Raw genomic sequence first — 6,281 nt, forward strand, 5'->3', positions numbered from 1 at the left:
AATATAACAATATTTTCTCTGATTGATCGAAAATTTAGTTTCGGCGCTATGTATTATATATTTTATGGGCATTATATGGCCAAAATTGCTTCGAAAATCTAAACATTCAAGATATCATCTTAAAAGTTGGTTTGGCTAATCCCATCAATTAAATATCAGTTACGAGATCGCAATCTTTTTTATTTACTTATTGAATAATCCAATCAAGAAATATGCACAACACATGATTCCTTTATCAAAAGAGTCCCAGGAAAACGACTGTGCAGCTTTAAAAATCAATATTTTTGCAGATGAAAATTTTATTTTTTTATATTTTCAATAAAATTACTTTTGTTTAAGGATATCATTGACTAGATTACCGTTCTGGAGATTGAATATGATATTTCTCTATGAGGTGCTCTCTCCCCATCTACAACAGAATTGACCAATATAATATTAATTTTTAAAGGTGCTTTGTAAACAAACATTGTTAGATATTCCGCTGTAGTGCGCAATTTTATGCAAAAAAAACCTCTCATGCGTATACCAGTAATTGCACAAATTTTTGAGGTGAAGATATAGCACATACAGATGTATATGCCAAATATGAGTTTTTTATAATGCCTGATATGACTATAAGAGAACATATCAATACATAACAAGCAAATAGTCATCGGACTAAATGCCCTAATCGTCAATCTTCATTTCATTCTGTATCTACTATGTGATGTGCCGACGGAAAAAAAGATCACATCGACATAGACAGGGGTGCCACCATTTTTCAAAAAATATTTGGCAGATCAACTCAAAATGTCTGGCAAAATCTGTCACTTAAAAGCGACCTAAAAGTCATCAATATTTATCAATCGATTTTTGAACAATTTTGGAAAATTTCCAAAATGTGAGTGCAAACACTTCTTTAATTTAAAAATCTGGCAGAATGAGAGGTTTGCCTTTTTGTCTGGAAGCTGCAAAAAACTTGCTGTGCCAGATAAATCTGGCATAATGGCATCCCTGGAGATAAAGAGAGAAAATTGCAGGTGAATTTCAAGCTAGCTACATCGAGATAGGGAGATATCGAGATAGAGAAAATATCGAGATACGGAGGTTTTTTTCACAGGCAATCTGAAGGGACTTACGAAATAATCTAGATAGGGAAAAATATCGAGATAGAGAATATCGACATAGAGAGAGTTAACTGTATATGTTTTTAGAGAGTATATGTATATGTTTTTGGAGAGCAGAAATAAATGTTCAAAAACAACCTGAGCAGGAAAATCCAACTACTTAGTAGTTAGTTCTTTCAGTAGGGTTACAGCAGCTATTCTTGACACACTACCAGTTTTCGACCATCCGCACAACGTCGCAATTTCTGTATGGTATTTAGGGAAACTAGCTGTGGGTCGAGAATTAGTGCTCTTACCATACGAGGACAATCTGGGCGGTAAACTTCAGACTGTCTAATTTACTGAGCCCTTTGGTTCCCTTGTGCCATTTAGTACCACTTCCTCGTTGAGTTTGCGACTTATTCGCGAACTACTCGGTCTAATCCCTAAGGATGAATCTAACGTACTCCTACGAAGAGTTGACCGGTGAATGAAGTTCTTCCGATACCGATTCTTCTTTGGTTTCAGTACCAAAACTTATTGAACCCTTTTGCTCCGTGTCCGGTACCATTTAGCACCGCTACTTCTTTAAGCCCTTTAGTTCCCTTCTTGCACTACTTTCTTGATGGAATGGCTTCCCGACTTGTTCGCGACCTTCTCTGTATTTCTATCAGAATAACCGGGAGGGTGCCTGGTCCGCTGGCGTTTCGACGACCCATGCTCGGTGCTCTGTTGCAGCCTACTCGACTAGTCCTCGGCGATGGATCTAGCTTTTTCCTGCGGTTAAAATCCACATCATAACTCTATTTACTGCGTTCCACGTCTTTACATCGCTTGTCATTCTGTAGGCTACTTTATCCGGTTACCTCCCGTTTTAAGTAGCTCCCTGCACGTCGCTGATAGTGATAGAGTCGGTGATAGAGCATACTGCTTCCGAAGATACTGTTCTGTCCGCAATCGTACGAACATCAGCCGGAACGTCCTGTTCAGCTTTTCGAGATTCCGCTTGGTGTCCAGCGTCGCACCCCAAGTTGGAACCCCAAATCGCAGTATCGATGATGAAACACTAGATAACAGACCGACTTTTCGCAGGTGTATTCAACGTGGTTGTGTCCGTCTTGTGGTGAGCTATTTGCAGTTTGACCGTACGGTGTCGATGCCCAAGTAGTTGGATCGACGATTATCTTTTGCTTACCCGGGCATATTTCAGCTGGTGTCGACGGGCCCTCATCTTCGTCATGACGACTCAGTAGGGGAGAGTGGGTACGCTTGATCCCACTTTTGTTTTTTATTCTCATAACTTTCCAATGAAATCATTTCAAAATTCGCCATCGAAATGTAAGACCTGTGAATAACACTATGTCCTATCCGTAATATCCGAACACTATGTCCTATCAGTAATATGAACAGTTTTGAAAATTATGCCAAAACGAGGTTTTTGTAAAAACGTGTGGTAACTTGATCCCACGCCTACTAGGGCTAAAGAAACAAAGCACGCTATGACCTATAGATACGAAAGTCCAGCTAACCACCTATCCTGACAAATTAATTAATAAGACTACCTTTTTAGATGCACGACAAACTTTAACCACAGTAGAAAGTCTAGACAAGTATTTGCGGTACATCACTGCAGTTTAACTGGCTTTTTCAACCTTCAATAACTTATACCATCATTTGTACACGGAAAAAAACATTTTAGATCAATTAATAGTGCCAGGTACGTTATGAAAATGATATTTGTAGACATTTTGAAAGTGTTTGAGAGAACTAATGATAGGGATCAAGAATACCCAGTGTTACAGGAATCAAAGATACCTGTTGTATGAGGTGAACAAAATTTAATATTTTTGTATGTGTAGTAAAACTTAAATATTCATAAATAATTAGTTCGACGATCTCATACCACCGTTCAAAAATTTGTGAAAAGATCTTCGAGATAGATTTAAACACATTTTTTTCTAAAATATTATACAACTTTTCCAAACCAAATGTAATACATCAGATTTGTTTTTTAAATATCATAAACGACCAAATATTTTATTTTCTTTTTATATTGTGATAACTTTATGTGTATTAGGAGATATGACCAGGGAATCAAATATCTCCAAGGATCAAGTGTCCTCTCTCTCCCCTACGCATTCCCCAGGGATTGGCGCCAACTTCTCAGTACATCTACTTATATTCATATATTAAGTAACGCGAAAATTACCCAAAATTGATTCCCTCCATGTAACAAAATGTCACAAATTTCTCTAAACCCCCCTTCCTTATTGCGTAACAAATTACGGGAAAAATTTCTTTCTTCAGTAAAAACATGTTACGTAACGATCTAGCTTACTCCCTTTTCCCCATATGTCACAACATGTCACAATTTGTACCACCTCCCTCCCCTAAAAGCGTTACGTAATTTATGAGTGGTCTCTTATGGCATACTGGCTTGCTAAGCTTTTTAAAGCGTCCCAAACTTCTCGAACCGTTGCTTGCGCTCCTCTCTCACTCTCCGTTCTTGCTCTCTGAGCCCGCTTTCTGGCTCTAAGCAGAGAAGAGAAGTACCACTTCGAACAAAAAAAATCACGAAAGTTCTCACAAAAGCGAATCGGATTTGTTGCTGGTTTTCCTTGGTTTGCTTTGAGAGTGCATCCGTATGACGTTTCAACTAGTATAACTTTTGAAACTGGCTCGTATAAATCGTTGCAAGCGGCAAGGTCGAGCTTCGCTAAAGCGTGCAGTAAATAACAGAAAATGTATTATTGTATTTCGTATCATAGATTTTACTTTTCTGATTGATATTATGCTTATTGCTGTATGTAATTAGTGAACGCTCGTTTTCTAAAACGACATTATCTGTTATTTTTGTGGGGCGTCCGGAAAATCATCCAGTTTCAACAGAATGTTCTCTAATTACCTGGCCCGACGCAAATGCTTTTTATCAATTTTGCATATTGAAGAGTAACTCGTAAGGAACCTTTACTAAGCAGCACATGATTGTAGAGCCCCCTTTCTAAGTAGTGGAACGTGATCTTCCGCATGGGTGGTGTCATAAATATTAGTTGTGATAATTAAGCTGAAGAAATAAACATTTTTTTTTCTGAATTCCAATCCAATGCAGTGAAAGCTAATGTGAGTACTTAAGGTCACAAGAGCACTTAGCACATATTAGGGAATCCAATGGAAGATTTTGTCGCGATAACTCTAATTTGTAAAACAAATATTTGTAATTCTGCGAACAAAAAAATAAAAAAAAGTTCGATAAAACGTCAGCTGCGTCGGAAAAAAATGAAAACAGCATATGGCTTACTCTAGTAACAGTTGTGGATTTATGATAGTTTTATAGCCCCTGGTAAAACTTAGATTGCACTTGTCGCGTGCTATAAAACTTCAATTGTTACTTGTGTTAATGACGTATACGTATACGTATTGTTTTCTCTAACAGTCTACTAATTTTTAAATTTATTTTAGAATTTTTTTTTAAATTGGCTGCTGAGTAACTGATTAGTATTTGCTTCTCGGTACGCAGATCTGAAAAGTGTGTAGCAGCGATGCCACAAGTACAGATTTATCTAGAAAGGTACAGATTTTTCGAGTATTACAGATTCTGTACGATACGGATACCATATTTTTGTAAAAAAGTACAGTTTGGTACAGATTTTTTTAATGTGACATGTAAAATAATTTAACACCACGATGCTTACCAATAAACAGGCTGTAAATGTTGAGTTAGACCGCTGACAGCGTGATGGCGAGAAACAGAGCTGGAGCTAACACTGACATTTGGATGCGGAATTCGAGAAACTTGTTTACAGCAAATCAAAGGATTGATGTCAAAATAGGTTTGTTGCCGTACCAGAAGAAACTGGAAGTACTTCTTCTCCTTTTCTACTTCTAGTAGCAAACCGAATAAAAAATTAGCAAGTTTTTTTTGTTCCTGTTTGCTACGGAGCAACTAGGAGCAAGAAGCGTGTATTGAAACAAACCTAATTGAGTTCTTGTCGGCCGATCTCACGAACACTACTGCAGTTTCTTGGTTGAAAGCAATCCCATTTATTTTTTCCGTTTTGTTTATTATTTTCCACCAGCTAGTGATGTAGTATTTGTGTCATGTGACGTGTACGTACTTGAGCTGTAGAAAAGTCTATGAAAGCCGAGCGGATTTGCGCGGATAGGCCGCTTACATAGTGGCGGTGAGAAACTGTGTAGGGGCTGGTACTGACAGTAGGATGCGAGATGCGAGAAACCTTCTTAGGGTGCTTACAGAGTGGCCGCGAGAAGCTGAGCAGCGGCTGGCACTGACATTAAAATGCGAGATGCGAGAAACCTGCTTGCAGCATATCAAATGGAACCTGTCAGAGTAAAAGCAGGCAGTCGGCGCCGATCCGCTCAGCTTTCACTCTGACATCATCCCTTTGGTTTGCAGCAAGCAGGTTTCTCGCATATCTCATTCTAATGTCAGCATCAGCGCCAGCTCAGCTTCTCGCCGCCACTCTGTAAGCACCCTTACAGCATATCAAATGGAACCTGTCAGAGTAAAAGCAGATAGCCGGTGCAGATCCGCTCGGCTTTCACTCTGACATCATCCCTTTGGTTAGCAGCAAGCAGGTTTCTCGCATTCTAATGTCAGCTCTAGCCCCAGCTTAGCTTCTAACTGCCACTCTGTAAGCACCCATAGGCTTCATTTGATTTGCTGAATCTAGGTTTGTCACATTTCGCATGCAAATGTCGGTACAAGCCACAGCCAGGGTTGCCACATTCACAAATTTTTCTTTAAAGTCACAGATTTATATAACAATTAGGCAATCCATTAGACGTGTTGGATTAGCTGATTATTTCTTGATTGTTTCTTCTGACGTTACTCCGCACTGCTAGGCACAACGTCCGACAAAACCATTGATTAGATCTAACATCAAACGAATTGGTACTAATGAAAGATGTTTGTCGGACGCGTTTTTCTGTTCGCAGAAGTAAAGCAAAACAAACTTATTAACAAAACCCACCACTGAGTTGTCAAACAAACCTCTCCTAGATTGCCTAATGAAACACAGCTTCCAATTTGGCCCTGGCCGCAGCTCAGCTTAGGCTGAAAACAAAATGACAACGAGAATTTGAACGGGAGCTGATTTTGACATTACCCAGTCAAACACTCCGGAACTTGGACTGATTTCTGGCGAAAGTTTATCGCAAATGAAACAACTGATTCCG

Source organism: Topomyia yanbarensis, chromosome 2, assembly GCF_030247195.1.
Source record: "Topomyia yanbarensis strain Yona2022 chromosome 2, ASM3024719v1, whole genome shotgun sequence".
Taxonomy (NCBI): Eukaryota; Metazoa; Arthropoda; class Insecta; order Diptera; family Culicidae; genus Topomyia; species Topomyia yanbarensis.